This window comes from Erythrolamprus reginae, chromosome 1, assembly GCF_031021105.1.
Source record: "Erythrolamprus reginae isolate rEryReg1 chromosome 1, rEryReg1.hap1, whole genome shotgun sequence".
NCBI lineage: Eukaryota > Metazoa > Chordata > Lepidosauria > Squamata > Dipsadidae > Erythrolamprus > Erythrolamprus reginae.
In genome coordinates, this window is record NC_091950.1 from 73,219,195 (window position 1) to 73,238,918 (window position 19,724).

The 19,724-nt window shown below is 40.1% G+C and overlaps 1 protein-coding gene across 3 annotated transcripts in view; it reads right to left on the reverse strand.

The window, feature by feature from the left end:
• The window catches only part of NPAS3 (neuronal PAS domain protein 3), an 826,368-nt gene that overhangs the window by 358,601 nt on the left and 448,043 nt on the right, over positions 1–19,724 (reverse strand). The gene's annotated exons all lie outside the window — the stretch shown is intronic.

Here is a 19,724-nt window from a genome sequence, read left to right on the forward strand (position 1 = left end):
ATTTTGAGTAGTTTGGAGATACCACCACTAGCTGGCACCAGAGTGGGGTGGGAATAGAGATTTGCGATATCCCTGCCATGCCCATCAAGCCACATCACGCCCACCAAGTCATGCCCACAGAACCAGTAGTAAAAAAAAATGGATTTCACCGCTGATATCAATATGTATAATATATCAATAAAGATCCCTTGTCCTCCTCTATACAGATTAAAGAAGTTAGGGGCCTGGAGATTAATGAGTTACATTCTGCAGCAGCCCAGAACTGAAGACAGAGATCTATAATTGCCTGTTTGGCCTGAGGATTCTAGAAAAATAAAGAAATTCAAGTTGATGGCTCATCATCATCATCACCATCTATTTCTATCTATTATCTATTTAGTTCTAAGTCACATTAGTCTTTTTAATAACTTTCAGGGCAATGTATTAACATTTTTGCAAGATGTCTCTGCTAATCATCTTGTTCATCAGTCAGAAAGGAATAAGAGGAGTCAAGACAGTGTCACATCAGGTTTGAAATCTCTTATGTTATTGGATTGGTAAAGAAGAGGCATTATGTTCTCTAACGAACTGAGAAATTTTATGGGATACTTCATTTGCTCATCAATTTCTTCTACGATAGTATCTGTGCTATTAGAGGCTTCCCTTAGTCCTATATAACTGGATTGCGCATTACAGGTATTGTATTAATTGTTAAGCACTTTTCAAGAACTCTAATTGCACTGTTTGATGTTTTCTTTTGATAGCTCTATTCTATTTCCTACTGCTACAAGATAATGTGTTCATATTCTAATTGAATCTACTTTTATAATCTTATGAATTTGTTAATTTTGATCCACGACCCAAGGGTGTTATTTTTAAAAAGATTGCTTATTGTTGCATGGTTCGTTGAAGAGGTACAACTGGAAAAAAGCCCTGTGTCTTTGGTAAATTGTTCAGAATTTTAAAATATCTGTTACATGGGAAACATCTTCCATTTAATATGTTTAGAGGGAAGCAGATTGTATAACTGTCTCCATTCCTTTATATCTGATGGAGCCAATTTTTACACCATACCATGGCACGTCTATTGTTTCCATATTTCAAAAACAATACATATCTAGAACATATACTGATAACTATTGCTTGCCTGGTTTTCAATGATTGACATATTTTAGACATATCTGATTAAAATGATTTAAGAATCCATTTATTCATACATACATTTAATGCTGTCCATTTAATAATCTTAGAAGAACATTAATGTCAAACACTAGAATCTCTAAAACACTAAAGTATAAAACAGTAAAAAATGCCTTGTTTGAAAAGTTCAGTTTTAAGATCCCTCCTAAATTATAGTAAGAAAGGGGCCTGTGGCTTTTTTTTAACCATACTACAAATCCCATCACTTATGCTGCTGATGTTATGCATATTTGTGGTAGAGCCTGCAAAATGTTCCACAATAAATGCAAGCAAACTTTAAAAGTACAGGCGATTCTATGGATGATTTTGGCTTAAACTGGAAGCAAACTGGATTTGGCTAAGAAAGCAATTGACAATTAATTTGGGGTTGGTATGACAGTTTCTAGATGTGCCATTCACCCATCATTCTTCTGTGGTCTTAATCAGTGTTATTTCTAGATCATCTCTCAAGGGCTGCCCACAAATAGTATGTGCAGTAATCCAACACTGTGCTTGTTTTACTGTAACTTGGAGACTTTCCTCCAAGTAAACATACAGGTTGTTATTTGGACAAAACTGAATTAAAACCTCCCTTCTTTCTGCTTTTTTAATTCTCCCAACAGTGTTAGTTCACAAATAATTAGACCAGGGTATTCCAAGGGGGGGGGGGGGGGTTGGGGGGGGGGTAACAAATGTTGATAATTAAAAGCCTCCACTTCCCCCAAACAAAAGCAGCTCTTGTTCACTTTGGGGCGGAATGTTACAGCCCAGTTATTAATCTCACCAGGAAGTTTTTTCTCTCTTGTCCTAGCTAACTCAGAAAGCTCAAACTGCCCAAGGAGCTGCTGATACAGTTCTACAGAGGAATTATTGAGTCTGTCATCTGCACCTCTATAACTGTCTGGTTTGGTTCTGCAACCCAACAAGACAGACACCGACTTAAGAGGATAATCAGAACTGCAGAAAAAACAATTACTATCAACCTGCCTCCATTCCATAGTTCCCTCTAAGCTGAGCAGGTGAGCAATCGCTCACTTAAAAATCATCATCAACTCAGAGTTTTCAAAACCTGCCCAGAAGCCGAGAGGGAAATTTTATTATTATTTCTGTGTCGCCCAGTCCCGAAGGGACTGCCGCTCAGACACTATACTTTTCCGCCCACCCCAAAAAAAATTAAGGGAGAACACTGCTCCATTCAAGATCTGTGTACTGTACAAGTCAAAAGACCCATCGCATCCTGAATTTAAATTGCTTCAACTCCTACCCTCAAAACAACGCTGTAGAGCACTGCACACCAGAACAACTAGATACAAGAACAGGTTTTTTTCTGGAACTCCATAACTCTGCTAAACAAATAATTCCCTCAACACTGTCAAACTATTCACTGGCTGCATTATTATTACTATTAACATTCTCATCATTCCTATCACTCGTCTCCTCCCACTTATGACTGTAACTTGTTGCTTGAATTGTTACGATTTATATTGATTGTTTTCTAGTGTGATTTAATTGCTTATTTGTACGGTTAAAAGATCTAGGGATGTTTAGTCTGCACAGGGCCACCATCAGGAATTTTGGGGCCCCATACAGCCTAAGTGTCTGCCCCCCCCGGCCATTTTAAAACTACTGCCCCCCAAATCCCGTGCCATGCCCACCATGGCCACACACCCTGGGCAAGCCCTCCCCCGGCCCTCTGAGGTCAAACACAGCCCTGATGTGGCCCTCAATGAAATTGAGTTTGACACCCCTGGCCTAGAGGCTAAATCCTATGAACAAGGGCTAAGAGAATGAGTATGTTTAGCTCAATAAATAGAAAACTGAGGGGGAATATAATAGTAGTTTCCCAATCCTTAAAGGGCTGCCACAGAGCAGATGGCATCTATTTATTCTCCATGCCACCTGAAGGTAGTACAAGAAGCAATGGGCGGAACCTCACCAAGAAGAAATGCAATCTGGAAATAAGGAAAAACTTGGGACTGGGTGGCATAGAAAAAAATAAAAAAATAAATAAATAAATAAATAAATCCCTTCTTTTTTATTAAAAGAAATTAATAGAAACATAGAAGACTGATGGCAGAAAAAGATCTCATGATCCATCTAGTTTGCCCTTATACTATTTCCTGTATTTTATCTTAGGATGGATATATGTTTATCCCAGGCATGTTTAAATTCAGTTACTGTGGATTTACCAATCATGTCTGCTAGAAATTTGTTCCAAGGATCTACTACTCTTTCAGTAAAATAATATTTTCTCCTACTGCTTTTGATCTTTCCCCCAACTAATTTCAGATTGTGTCCCCTTGTTCTTGTGTTCACTTTCCTATTAAAAACACTTCCCTCCTGAACCTTATTTAACCCTTTAACATATTTAAATGTTTCGATCATGTCCCCCCTTTTCCTTCTGTCCTCCAGACTCTACAGATTGAGTTCATGAAGTCTTTCCTGATACGTTTTATGCTTAAGACCTTCCACCATTCTTGTAGCTCGTCTTTGGACCCGTTCAATTTTGTCAATATCTTTTTGTAGGTGAGGTCTCCAGAACTGAACTCAGTATTCCAAATGTGGTCTCACCAGTGCTCTATATAAGGGGATCACAATCTCCCTCTTCCTGCTTGTTATACCTCTAGCTATGCAGCCAAGCATTCTACTTGCTTTTCCTACTGCCCGACCACACTGCTCACCCATTTTGAGACTGTAATAATAATAATAATAATAATAATAATAATAATAATAATAATTTATTAGATTTGTATTCCGCCCCTCTCCCCTCTCTGGAGACTCGGAGCGGCTCACAACAATCACAACAATATACAAATCCAATGTTTAAAAAGAAACAAAACATTTAAAAACCCCATCATTAAGAACCATTCCATACATTCAATACCATTCATAAAATTATATGTCCTCAGGGTATCTCAGTTACCCCATGCCTGGCGACAAAGATGGGTCTTAACTTAACTTGGATTCAAGTGTGTCCAAAGAGGGGAGGGGAGAAAGAGACCCCTGGGCCTGAAAGGGGAGGGGAGAAACCAAAGTTTTCTTATTGCTAATCACTTGTGTTTGATGGGGACAATTTATTGCTCTTTTGTTGCTAATCACCTACGTTTGAGGGGGACAATTAGTGAAAGGAAAGGAGGCCATGAGGAGATCCTCCCGGGAGGAGCTATCCCCCTCATCTGCCCCCGTTCGTTCCTGGGCCCAAGGAGAGAGCCGTAGGGCCACCGCCACCCGGGAGCAGCTCTCCGCCTGACCCTCCCGCAGCAGCCAGCCCGCCATCTCCGGAGGGGCAGCCCGTCTAGGAACCGTACAGTCTCCCCCTCCTCCAACCCTGGTCTTCTTGCTCCTCCTCCTGCTCGGGGCTTCGTCCAGCTGAGGCCAAGCTGCTGCAGGCAGCTGCAGAGCGCCCGGAGTCCCGCAGGCGCCCGGGAGCCCAAAGCGACTGAAGAAGCGCTCGGCTTCTTGAGTCCGGGCCTCCTCCTCCCCGCCCTCCTCCTCCTCCTCCTCCTCCTGTGGCTCCGCGGCGCTGTTCCCGACCTCCTCCTCCTGCGCAAGGCCACCGGACTGTCCCGCCAGCCTCCGGACGCTCCGGATTCCCCTTCCCTGCCGCCTCCTCTTCCTCCCCGGGAAAAGCGGGGTCGCGTTTCCCAGCTGTAACCGATCCGATTCCCTGGGAACCCGCTCTCTCCTGAGCGACCGGGCGCTTTTCTGCCGAGAGAGAGAGAGAGGCGATGCTCCAACAGCCTCCTTCCCCTTCTCTGTCTCCCTCTCCTCCTTTCAAAGGACCCTGGCGACCACCCCGCCCCTTTCTTCCAGGAGGAAACTGCTGACGACGAGAGCTGTCTGGTGATTCTCCGACCCAGAGGAAAAGAGAGAGCAAGAATCGGGACTGGGGAGGGGGGTCCAGACTCCAGGAACTGGGGGGGTAGGCGCCAGGAGGCCGGCAGGCAAAACCAGGCCCCCCTCGTTGTTCAATTTGGCCGGGCCCGTGACGTGACTCCCAGTAGTACCGCCCTATCGGCGGCCCTGAGTCTGCAAAGGAGAAGGCTGAGAGGAGACTAGATAGCTTTCTACAAATATCTGAAGGGCTGTCACAGAGCAGGGGGATCAGTATTGTTATCATTAGCACATGGAAGGACTAGAAACAATGGAATGAAACTGCAAGGAAGTAGATTTAGATTCAATATCAGAAAAAACTTTCTAATGGTAAGGGTGATAAATCAGTGGAACAGTTTGCCACAAGAGGTGGTGAGCTCACCTTCACTGGAAGTCTTCAAACAGAGACTGGACAGTCATCTTTCTGGGATGGTTTAGTGAATCCTGCATTGAGCAGGGCTTGGACTCAATGACCCTGGAGGTCCCTTCCAACTCTATGATTCTATGATTCTATCCTATGACTATCTTTAAGGGTTGTACCTTTTGATTCTTAATGAATGTATCCTGTCCTTTTATGCACACGCAGAGCATATGGATCAAAGACAAATTCCTTGTGTGTCCAATCACACTTGGCCAATAAAAGAAATTATATTCTATTCCATTCCATTATTCTTCAACTTGTTCCTTCATACCCAGCCTGCTTCTTATGGAGACTCCAAACATTAGCTAACAGAAAAGCTGAACATTATTGTAGGAACCAGTTTCACATCTGCTCATAATTCTTCCTAATGGCTTAATATAGATAATAAACAACAACAATGCAATATGTCCCACCTTCAATTCCTTAGGAGGTGAACAAAGGTACATCCCAATTGTTTCTAATAGCATATCCCAAAAGGTAAGAGCAGAACCACTAGAAAGCAATTGCAATAGCACTTAGATTATATACAGCTTAATAGCACATTAGAGACTTGGTGGCGCAGTGGTTAGAATGCAGTACTGCATGATAACTCATTGCACACTGCCAGTTCGATCCTGACCAGCTCAAAGCCTTCCATCCTTCCATGATTGGTAAAATGAAGAGCCAGTTTGTTGGGGGCAATGCACTGACTCTATAAACCGCTTAGAGAGAGCTGTAAAGCACTATAAACTGGTATATAAGTCTAAGTGCTACTGCTATTTACAGCCCTCTCTAAGTGGTTTACAAATGTCAGCAAATTGCTCCAACAATCTGTTTTTTCTGAAATTTTACCAATCTCAGAAGGATGGAAGGCTCAGTCAACCTTGAGCCAGTCAGGATCGAACTCCTGGCTGTGGGCAATGTTAGCCTGCAATGCTGCATTCTAACTCTGTGCCATGGCTCTTTTAATAATATGGGGAAAGCATACCCTAAACTTCAGATTATTCAAGCACATCATGATATCATGGTCAATAATATTCAAAGCTTCTGAGTGATCCAGCAATAGAAAATAAAGACAATCGGTGCTGTCTCCTGAATTTAAATCCAGTCACATGATAGATTATATGGATCTCCAGGGATGCTTTCACTTTCTTCTACCAACATTTACCTCTTCCTTTCTTCTAAAATTTCAGTGCTATCAGCGGTTTTCTCTGTTGAATGACATGCGAAGAATAACCTCTACTCAGAAACTTTGTTCAGGAATTGTGCTGCTGTCAAGGTATAGCCTCTACTTATTCCTGATAGAAGAAGCTGTTGGCCCATGCCATTCCTTGAAATATAAGCAATTTAATTTTACTCAGCAGATGTCTTTTACCAGAACGGGGTTTGAAAGCTACGGATCATAAGAATGAAGAGAGAATAGGAGTCTGGATTTATTCCTCTTCTCTGCACATTTTTTTCCGTACCTTCTGCTTCATAGGTGAACAAAATAATCATATTTAAAGTACTGCACATGTGGTTATCCCACTCATCAAGCTTTATCCCCAAGTAGCCTGTTTCATATGTCACATTTCACATAACAAATGTTTTCTTGTATTGACAATGCACTGTGGGAAGCTTCAGTTTAATGCAATCTCTTTCCTATTCTTCTTGCTTAAAAAGTGGGAAGGCTAACTGAAATTTCTCCTTCCTACTTGTACAATGATTTTAGTTTGCAATGTGCTGTAAAGCACTGTGAAGTGAGATATAAGTGCTATTGCTGTTTGCGCAACTCACCATTGCTTAACAATTAAGAATGGGAGTCAACAATAGTTCCATTGAAATGGAAAACTGGTTAATTTTAAACCATGAACTGAAGCTTATCCCCAAGTAAAAGATAGTTTGTAAGCTAAGTTATTTCAATATATGTATGTTCAATTATTATTTTGACTCCATGTTACAAGTAGTCTCGAGTTACAAATATTTGTTTAGAGACTGCTTGAACGGCACTGAAAAATATGACATAACTGTTATCACACCACCATTGCAGCAGTCTTCCCATGGTTACGTGATCAAAATTCGGGCACTTGGCAACTGATATATATTTACGACAGCTACATTGTCCCTGGTTCATGTGATCATCATCTGTAACCTTCCCATCTGACTTCTGACAAACAAAGTCAATGGGGGAACCTACATTTGCTTAATGACCTCATGATTCATTTAGTTGAAGTGATTCACTTAACAACTGTGGCAAAAATGTTGTAAAATGGGTCAAAATTCACTTAACAACTGTACTCCAGGGACTAGCTATGGGTGTATTATTTGGAACCGTGACAACTGTCTTGCTTCGTAAACTACTCAAGACTCATTTATACCACCAGGCATGGGGGAGTTGAGATAGCCTTTCCCCCTAGGCTATTACAAGTTATGCATGGTATGTTTGTGTGTATGTTTGGTTTTATAATAGGAGTTTTAGTTGTTTTTTATTATTGGATTGTACATGTTGTTTTTATTATTGTTGTTAGCCGCCCCGAGTCTATGGAGAGGGGCGACATACAAATCCAATAAATTATTATTAAATTATTATTAGGAACAGAAACTTTGTTGCCAATTGTGTTTGTAAATTGAGGACTACCTATTTTTGAATCACACAATAGTGAAAGAGGCTGTCAAACTGCTTCCTCATAGTACTTATTATACAAATTTGTGTTAAAAAGTAATATATTGAAAATGTGAGAATTAACGATTCACAATTTTATTGATTAGAAACATTTGTTATTATTTCTTTCTTTGCTTCTGCTTAAGAAACATTCCATTTGTTCTTCAGACTAAAAATTCCCAAAGCAGGGAGGATCACTCCCAAGAGTATTAAGAAATTTACCAAGGATTCAGAAATATTTCGAAAACAGCTTATCAGGCTTGCTCTGGCAAAGTAGGAATATTATCAAAACCTGTTCCCAGTTTGCCTCAGACTAGCTGTGTGCATCCTGGTGGCTTCTAGAAGCAAAACAGGAACAGTCAAAACAGCGTGTGCGCATGTGCACGGAAGGAGGGAGGGAGGGAGAGAAAGAGAAGAGAAAAGAAGAAAAGAGAGGCGGGGAAGGAGGGGGGGGAGAAGGGCTTATGGAAGCAAAATGGGAAGCCAAGCCCAGAATCAGTTTTGAGAAATGGCTAATGACATTATTGAAACTGGGCAGGTGGCTCCTTGCTGGCTGATGATTTTACCTGTTGCGTGTGGTAGTGTATCTGAAGTCTTTTGAGTGTCTGTCAAAATGCATTTGTTAAAGGCAGTTCAGCATTTTTATCCATTTTCAATGCACATCCTTTGAAAACTGAAAAAAGATTTTCAGAGAAAATACTATGGAAAGAGCTTTTAAAGGTAAATCTGAATTAAGGAAGTACAATGAAATTTATGTAATTTTCAGTAAGTTGATTTATACAATCCTAACTCTAATAAAAGGGACATGGCTCAGTGGCTAAAAAACTGAGATTGTCTATTGAAAGGTCAGTAGTTCAGCTGTTTGAATCCCTAGGGCCATGTAACAGAGTGAGCTTCCGTTACTTATCCCAGCTTCTGCCAAACTAGTAGTTCGAAAGCAGGTAAAAAATGCAAGTAGAAAAATAGGGACCACCTTTGGTGGGAAGGTAAAAGCGTTTTGAGCACCTTTGGCATTTAGTCATGCCAGCCACATGACAATGGAGATTTCTTCGGACAGCCCTGATTCTTTGGATTTAAAACAGACATGAACATCACCCCCTAGAGTCAGGAATTATTAGCAAATATGTGCGAGGGGAACCTTTACCTTTAACCCTAATGAAATAATTACTTTTGTTCATGAGTTAGGCTACACACAAATTCTTTTATTGTTATTATGGATATTATGGATCACTGTTTCATAATGCTTGAGAACCTGCCTTAGGTAAAATCTTGGCATACCAGTATTAAGAACTTCATTATATTTATTATCAAGAGCGCTGGTGAAACTACATTTGGAGTACTGTGTTCAGTTCTGGAGACCTCACCTACAAAAAGATATTGACAAAATTGAACGGGTCCAAAGACGGGCTACAAGAATGGTGGAAGGTCTTAAGTATAAAACGTATCAGGAAAGACTTAATGAACTCAATCTGTATAGTCTGGAGGACAGAAGGAAAAGGGGGGACATGATCGAAACATTTAAATATGTTAAAGGGCTAAATAAGGTTCAGGAGGGAAGTGTTTTTAATAGGAAAGTGAACACAAGAACAAGGGGACACAATCTGAATTTAGTTGGGGGAAAGATCAAAGGCAACATGAGAAAATATTATTTTACTGAAAGAGTAGTAGATCCTTGGAACAAACTTCCAGCAGACGTGGTTGGTAAATCCACAGTAACTGAATTTAAACATGCCTGGGATAAACATATATCCATTGTAAGATAAAATACAGGAAATAGTATAAGGGCAGACTAGATGGACCATGAGGCCTTTTTCTGCCGTCAATCTTCTATGTTTCTATGTTAAAGTACAGAATATTTTTACTTCCTTCCTATTTTAAATGTTACTAGTATCTCTTATAGTACTTATAGTATAATCTTTAACAGAATTCACTTCTACTATATTCAGAGGTGAATCTCGTGATTTCAGTTATACTGCATTCCTCTATTTTCTAAAAGAATTTCCCAAAGCTCTTATCACAGAATGCACAGAAAAACACCTTGGTGCTTTCCAGATGTTTAGATTGTAACAACTGTAGGAGACAAATCTATAAAACCAATGTTTTTGTCCAGATGTTTAGATTGTAACAATTACAGGAGACAAACCTATATTACCAATGGTTGGAAATTATGGAAGCTGTCTCCAAAACTTCTGAACAAGCTTGACTTGTCCTGATTTTGCAAGTCTCCTTCTCCCACTTGTACAGATGGAGAAAGAGAACTGGATGAGATTCATCCTCATAATCCTCCTGAGTGGACTGCATAAATCTCTGCTATCCTGCCATGTTCTGCTGTCAAAATGTTGACAGCAGTTAATGACAAAAAGGAGGAGGGCTGGGGATGGTTTATAAGTTGCGCAATGTGCCAAATTCAGAATGGGATGTAGAGCTGCTGAAAGGAAACCCTAGTTCAGATCCTTACTCAGCCACACATCTTACTCGATGACCTTTGACCTAGTCAAAATCTTACTAGGACAGAGTTTCACTGAGGACAAAAGTAAGGACTCAGTAAGTAAGGACCAATGTAAGGACTACATTGCAATAAAGCAATAAATTGAATGTGTTTCTTTTTTTAAAAAAAAATCTACTTGGATTATAACAAAAAGACCATTTTTAAAAAAGATATAATATAAATACTATTTATGGTATTATTAAAAACTCAGGCTTCAGCTCTGTGGCAGTGAAATCAATGGAAGTTAAATGTGAATAAATGAGTGCAATAGCTTAGGGGTACATTTTGGCACTCTAGAAGGATTGGCTCAATACCCTAAAGTCATTTTGTAAAAACAGCAGTAACATATTCAGTCTACATAAAAAGAAACTTTGGGACAAAACAAGTGGGTTTTTTTGTCTGCACAAAGTGTTATTTTAACAACAAAATAATGTAACAGAAAATTGTATTATTTAATATAGCAGTTAACTACTTGGAATGTTGTCTGAACCTGTCACTTTCCTTGGGTTTGTCGTTATGACTGACATTTTTTGATACTGAGTAAGAAACAATATGGATATTTAATATTACAGAATTCACCTCAAGCAAAACGGAAATACTATTTTTATCAGGAGCCTGAAGTGCTACGGTGGTTTCACCTGTCTGTCATACTATGAAATGAAGACATTAGGACAATCTTTAATGATTCCAACTAGGTTGGCTTTAACAGATTTAAAAATTTCATGAAGCACAGTGACATATCTTTTCTGTTTTCCCACTTAAATGTTGACTAAAAATCTATGTTTTAAATCTGTTACACCACTCTTTTTTTTAAAAGTATCCATCTGTGCATCTCTATTCGCCATAGTTCCGCAATCTTTTGGCTAACTAACAGACCCATATGTTGCCTTCAGATATTTCTAATCAATGTTCCCAATGTTTGTACTTTATTGTTTGCTTGTTTGCTTATTGTTTTTAAAGGGGTGGGGGAGAAAAACAGGAAAATCATAGGGCTAAATAAGCTATAAAGTGTATCCACACACACAGTTAGACTGTCTTTACTGCATCTGAAGACATTATGATTCTGCTGCGACAAACAACATTTGTCTTCATTTTGTCTGACTGTCCTCATGCGTTATTATTAGTGGCTGTCAGACTACAGCAGGAAAAAAATAGCATCACTTGACAAAAGAAGTTGAATGCATAAATGCTATAACTACACATCTGAAGCTGGGGAAAGCATGTGTTTTAAGAGGAGAAATATTGGAAAAACTATCCTATTTATAAGAGAACTGTAGAAGAAAAATAATGATTAAAAGGATTCTTCTCAATTGTTTGTACATCTAAATTCAGAATTAATGATTAATAAAACATGCTCGGCATATTTCTTTGCAAATTCACTCAGATCTTATTACGAGGTGAATATACTTAAGATTGCAAGCTTTAGGGGGGGAAAAACCTATTTGACAGATGTTATTTTTTTCATGTCAACTCTGTTTAAATGCAACTAAGTATTCATATGGAACAATTGCTTCCATTCATTGTATTTCTGATAGCCCTGATAAATACAAATATTATATGAAGTACTCTGTTGGAATATAGAAAATGATTCAGGCCTTTTGTATTTCATACATGCTCCCTACTATCACTCTATATTACAACATTCCAGGATATTTATTTATCTATGTAAACAAACGAGAACATCACTCATTGAAACTAGAGCTACCCAACCTTTTTGGCTGGAGGTCATATTTAATGTTTTAAGAGCATGGTATGTGCTGTTTTTGTTTTTATTTAAAAAAGCTACCATAAGTAAAAGTGAGACTTATTACTCACAAAATGATTGCTCATGGTTTTAAGACAACACACATATTAGGTGTTGTGGTTAGCTCTGGCCCTGCTCCTGCCCCAAGGACTGTGGATGTGGGGGAGACATCCACATGCTGCAGGCCTGTTTTACCCCCCCCCTTCCCCGTGGAATCTGCTGATGAAGGCTCCTCTGACCAAGAAGACATGAGTGACAGGGAGGAGGAGAGTGGGGCAGACAGCTCAGAAGAAGATCAATTATCTAGCTCCTCCTTGGATACAGAACAAGAGTTAATGATACAGCCACGCATGCGGAGAGCGATGCATAGGCAACAACAACTGAGAGATTATTATCAAAGAAAATGAGGCCACCTGTGGTTGGGTGGGGCTGTAGTAATTAGTGAGGCTGCTATAAATAGCAGCCTGTGGGTTTGGCCATTGTGGCCAAACCTACACATCTGCTCGTTGTGTTTCGTGACTGCTTTATTGACTTGGACCTTTTGTGTGCTGATTTTTCCCCGCTTTGAAACTAAACCAGGGCAAAGTGTGTTTCACTTTGTGAAAAACGAAGGACTGTGAATTGCCTCACAGCTGCAAGCTAAGTATCACAGAACTGATAAGGGACTTGTACAAATTACCAGTTTGTTTGGAGACAAGTGCTCTTTTCTATCCCAAAAGAGGGCTTGGTTTAAGTGAATTTTCATTGTAAAGAACATTGTTTTGAATTTTCAAATGTGTGTGTGTCTGAAATTGTATCTGTGCATTTTTGGGAGGATTCTACCAGAGAGCTCGACAGAACATTAGGGAAACCACCACCTGCTGAAAATCCATTCCCCCCCCCCTCTCCCTCTCTCTTGGGCAGCTCATACATTTTTCTGGAACTGTTCTTGGCATAGCACAGTGCTTCTCAATTATTTTCTGTTATTCCTCCCCCCCCCAGAAAAAAGGAAACATTTCACGCATCTCCCCCCCCCCAACTCTCCAATCTGGGCACCAATGGGATTTTAGTGCTAATATTTATTATTTTACTTATTATAAGCTACAAGCAAACTATTGGCTGGGAAAGGCTGCTCTATCCACTTACCTCGGAGTAAGTCGCACTGAATTCAGTGGAACCTGTTTTCGGTTAGACAGGTATAGGTTACTGTGGTTAGGGCCCTCTTTTGATACAGAGCCCGGCCAGCTTAATCAAGCCGATGTTTTGGGGTCGCTGGACTGGCCCATAAGCGCTGCCTCTGCCAGGCACTCTCATTGAATAGTGTGGAAGGAGGCTTTAGTGTGCTGTTTGAAGCTTTCACCCAGCTGCAGAAGATGCTCCCCCTTGTCCAGCAGCAGGTTTGTCATGCTGTTCATGGCTACTGTGATATCCGCCAAGAACAAGACGAACCCACGCAGCTGCCCCTCCCTGCCTGGCTGCCTTCTCTTCCAGCTCGGAGCAGCGTGCAACTGGGAAAACAATCCCCGTCTAGGGGAATTGATCAAGAGGGACTACGCATGTTCCCTGGTCTCTCTCTCTCTCTCTCTCTCTCACACACACACACACACTATTTGAGAAGCACTGGTAAAGCAAGATTCTACTAAAACTTTGCTGTGAAGTTTACTAGGATCCTACTGTAAAGAACAAAGAAATAAGGCATAGTGAACAGTTAAATAAGAGAGGGCATATAGTCGTCTTTGATTTGGTAAGACCATACTGTATTTAGACCACTGCATCCAGTTTGGGTCACCGCTATGTGAAAAGAAAAAGTTGAGACTCTAGAAAGAGTGCAGAGGTTGTTGGAATTGGGCATGTTTAGTTTAATGAAAAGGGGGGAAACAGGGGTGAGATGACAGAAGTGTTCCAATATCTAAGGGGCTACCATAAAGAAGAGGGAGTCAACTTATTCTACAAAGTACCTGAAAGAAAAACAAGAAGCAATGGATGGAAACTAATCCAGGAGAAAAGCAACATAACATTAAGGATAAATTTCCTGACAGAACAATTAATGACTTGCCTCCAGAAGCATTTATTTGAAATGGTATAGGGCAGTGATGCCAAACCTTTTTTTCCTCAGGTGCTGAAAGAGCATGGGCGCGTGCTATCGCAGATGTGCAAGTGCCCAAACCCATAATTCAATGCCTAGGGAGGGCGATAACAGCTTCCCCCGGCTCTTGGAGGCCCTCTGGAGGCTGGAAATGGCCTGTTTCCCAACACTGGTGGGCCCAGTAGAGTCATGTTTTGCTCTCCCCAGGCCCCAAAGGCTCCCCTAGAGTCAGGGGAGGGTAAACATTCATTCATTCATTCATTCATTCATTCATTCATTCATTCATTCATTTATTGGATTTGTATGCCGACCCTCTCCGCAGACTCGGAGCAGCTAACAACAATAAAAAAACAGCATATAATAATAATCCAATACTAAAAACAGTTAAAAACCCATTATTATAAAAACCAAACATATATACAGATATACCATGCATAAAATTGTAAAGGCCTAGGGGGAAAGAGTATCTCAATTCCCCCATGCCTGGCGGCAGAGGTGGGTTTTAAGCAGCTTACAAAAGGCAAGGAGTGTGGGGGCAATTCTAATCTCTGGGGGGAGTTGGTTCCAGAGGGCCGGGGCCGCCACAGAGAAGGCTCTTCCCCTGGGTCCCGCCAAGCGACATTGTTTAGTTGACGGGACCCGGAGAAGACCCACTCTGTGGGACCTAACTGGTCGCTGGAATTCGTTCAGCAGAAGGCGGTCCCTGAGATAATCTGGTCCGGTACCTTCCCCATCCCCCCGGAGGCTCTCTGAAAGCAAAAAATGCCCTCCCAGAGCCTCTGTGTGAGCCAAAAATCAGCTGACCGGCACAAACATGCATGTTGGAGCTGAGCTAGGGCAAAGGCTCAAGTGCCAGTAGATATGGCTCCACGTGCCATCTGTGGCACCCGTGCCATAGGTTCGCGATCACTGGTATAGGGTTTCCTGCCTGAGCAGGGGGTTGGACCAAAAGACCTCAAAGATCCCTTCCAATTTTGTTATTCTGACTTACAGTCATTCATTTAGTGACTGTTTGAAGTTACAACAGCACTTTAAAAATGACTTAGTATTATTTTTCACATTTATGACTGTTGTAGCAAACCCTTGGTCAAATAATCAAAATTACTTAGCAACAGCAATTTTGAGTACTACTTGTAGTCCACAGTTGCCATAATGTAAGGGGAAAGAAAGTCCAAAGGCTAAAGTTTTGTACTTTCAGATTTGCAAGATTCTGTTAATGTGATTAGAATGCAATATTGTGGGTTAATTCTGCCAACTGACAGCAGTTTAATTCTCACCGGCTCCTGAGTTCGGTAAAATGAGGACACAGATTTTGGGGCAATATGCTGACTCTGTAAACCACTTAGAGAGGGCTGTAAAGTGGGTGAAGCAGTATATAAATCTAAGTATTGTTGCTATTGCTACACCACCACCCCCATGTATTCCACAGGACTTTTTCCAAAGAGCGGCACAACCCTAGTAACTGAACTTTGGGGGTGATGACATTTGAGGCACAGAAACAAGCAGAGTCTGTTTTGTCCATTTAGTTTTGTAGATTTTTTACTTTTTGAGCAGCATTGTTCATTCATTCATTCATTCATTCATTCATTCATTCATTTATTTATTGGATTTGTATGCCGCCCCTCTCTGTAGACTTGGGGCGGCTAACAACAGTGGTAAAAACAGCATGCAACAATCCATTACTAAAACAGCTAAAAACCCTTATTTTAAAAACCAATCATACATACAAACATACCATACATAAATTGTAGAAGCCTAGGGGGAAAGAATATCTCAGTTCCCCCATGCCTGACGACAAAGGTGGGTTTTAAGGAGCTTACGAAAGGCAAGAAGGGTGGGGGCTATTCTAATCTCTGGGGGGAGTTGGTTCCAGAGGGCGGGGGCCGACACAGAGAAGTCTCTTCCCCTGGGTCCCGCCAAACGATATTGTTTAGTTGACGGGACCCGGAGAAGGCCCACTCTGTGGGACCTAGCTGGTCGCTGGGATTCGTGCGGCAGACGGCGGTCCCAGAGATAATCTGGTCCGGTGCCATGAAGAGCTTTATAGGTAATAACCAATACTTTGAATTGTGACCGGAAACTGATTGACAACCAATGCAGACTGCGGAGTGTTGGTGTAACATGGACATATTTAGGGAAGCCCATGATTGCTCTTGCAGCTGCATTCTCCACGATCTGAAGTTTCCGAACACTTTTCAGAGGTAGCCCCATGTAGAGAGCATAGTTATTAGTTCATGAAAAAAATTAGAGGTTTTAGGTTCTTGAGAAAATATGGATTTTTTGCATACTTTGCCTACTTTTCTCTCTACTGAGCCAAGTGCTGTCTCCAGGGGTAAGGCAGTAGGATATAAAGTAAATGTAGCAGGCTTAGAGCTGGGCTGGATTTTCACAGCTGAAAATGACATTGGGAGGACATTGAAGCGGTCCCTTAAAAATAAAATCTTTTCCTTATGATGTGCAGCCTTTTGCAGATGCATTCCCTGCAAATGACATTTGCCATTTCAGACAAGACAAATATATTCACCATCTTTGAAGCTACCCCCAAACCTTGTCAAAATTGGGACATATGAAAATCTCCTGATAACTCTTACGAAAGCTAAGCTACAGTTTTCCTTTTTCCTGGTCAAAAAGAAGATATTTTACCAGTTTTCTTGGCTTGTTTTCAAAATAAACATAGAAGTAATAAATCAGAACATTACCAGGAGAGCTTTGATGTTTACCCTCCATCATATAGTTGGCCTGAGGCTATTTGAATGGATTCATTCTTCTTTAGGACTCTTCCAGTTAATGATCCCTTGCTTATTACAATGTTCAATGTGCAGTTATTTCTATGGATGGTATTTCCATAGCTGGTTCCATCCAGATGTGTTAGATTCCAAGTATGATCTAGTTCAGGGTTATGGGAGTTGAAAACCAACACATCTGGAGAACATCAAGTGGAGAAAGGCTAATATATTTCTGGGTCCCTTACATGATGCTGTAATCTAACAGACTCCCTGACAAATTGACTTGTTATATTGTTTAGAGCATATATTCCAATTTTTAAAATATGGGAATAAGTCACCCTGCAAACTAAAGGCAACCACCTTCACCACCAGTCTTTTCCCTCCCAAAACATTATGAGGCCTCCAGAGGCAGTATTTTGTAAGAGATTTTGTGAAACTGCCAATATATGTTCTCAAAATCTCAAATGTGTCCACTAGACAGAAAAGATTGAACACATGTGACTACTTATTTAATTTTACACCCTGCTTATTCTTGATTATCCACAATGGGCAAGTTTGAAAAAGAAGACACAATGGGTAATATCAGTCAGAAACAAATATAAATCAAGAATAATATAATACCACCCAATTAATCATATTATAACATTGTATAAAATAATGGAATTAGAAAAACAGATCACATTTTTAGATATCCAACTTCCTAGCTATAGCCTAGAATTTTATGTATTTCTAAGCCATGAAGTCAAGGATTTTAGACAAGACCACACAAATACAGGCTTATACATTGCCTCTTCCATATCCATTTATCATATCCAATTGCTTCTGAAATAATATAGACTGTATATTTTCCTGGCTTCCTCTTTTATGGTTGTGAATATGATATAAGCTGCATGGAATGTTATTTATTTAAAGAGTTTTATGGCTCAACAGAAATCTCACAGAACTGAGAGCAGACAGTACCTTTACTCTGTTAAATGCATCTAATCAGATACAAACCTGACAATATCTTAGAGAAATTTCTACTGGCATCTATTTTAATTTTATTCCATTTGTAAAAATATCTGCAAGTGTGTTACTGATAAAGAGATATCAATGGGTAGACACTTTCACCTATATTTCCTGGCACAGACAAACTGTTTTGATTAATCTGTACCCAGTTGTTGAAATTCATGATTAATGGTTCAAAACTAAAATAAAGTCACTTTAGTCTTGAATCAGGAATTTACAAATTAAGAAATTACAAATCTATTACTTGAAATAAAACTGCAGGAACTGCCAAGCTGAAAATATACAACTGATCTATTAAATGTTTTTTCCCCTGTTGGTTTGATATTCCTACCATATAATTTCACCAAGCCTTTGCACAATTGTTTGGCTAGAATGCATATAACTGGGTTTGTTTGTTTTTTTGAATATGCAAAAAAGCACTGAAAATGTAAAGTGCACAGCATGGTATTCAATTTATGGGGGATTGCTCTGTTGGTTTACTGAAGCTGTTTACCCTTAAAAAAATGCGATGAGACTTACAGTGATCTGGAACTCCCTGCTGGAAAAACATTCAGTTTAGAAGAAACCTGGAAGGAGATTACTGGAGAATCTATTCATGGTCATGGTCAAATGCCTTCAATAGATGGGGGAAGGATCAGATATCCTGACTTCATAATCATATAAACAATAGTGGTCCCTAAAATCTACATTGTTTTTGTTATCAACTGCATATGCAAATGTAGAAGTGCTGCCCATGATTTAGCTCTTTCATCAGCAAAGAAATATTAAATAGGAATTTTGATTTCAGAAATGTTCTTACATTACTTTCTTCTTTCAATTCCCTTTTTAAAAAGATATATTTATGGGTCACGACTATAACAATAATGGAATTATATATTTAGTTATAATTAAAAATTGCAAGCTAGTCAGAGTCACTACCGGTAGGGACAGTGAAATGGACAAATAATAAAAATGATGATGATGATTATATGATGATGATGAAAATAAATGTGTCAAATGTTTCAAAGATTCATATTAAACTGGCATGATATATGGGACTGTAGGGAAGTAGAACTGAAAAAAACTCATTTATTAAACAAAAAAATCCATGTCCCCTTGCTTTGGCTACTGCTTCTCAAACCAATAAATGATTAAAACTACAACTGAAACAGCCAGCAAGACAACTAACACACTGTGTGCTGTGAGTTAATTTAATTTAATTTATTTTACTTTTAAGCTGCCCAACTCCTTGCGGACTCTACAATCATAAATCAAATAATACAGTACAAATAAGCAGTAATAAACAACATAGTAAAATAGCAATAATGTAAAACAATTTAAAAGAATTCCAAAATACAACACTAATTCAACAAACAGTCATATCTCGTAGGCTGGGCTAGTTGTTCAGCGGTGTCCAGGCCTGCTGGCAGAGCCATGTTTTCACAACCTTTCGGAAGGCCAGGAAGGTGGGGGCAATATAAGTCTCTGGGGATAGTTGGTTCCACAGAGCTGGAGGCGCCACAGAATGGCCCCACCAATCGGCACTGCTTGGCCCCACCAGACCTAGAGAAAGCTGGCCCTGTGGCTTCTACTCGTTCTCTGAGAGTTATGAGGCAGAAGACGGTCCCATAGTCTGGTCTGA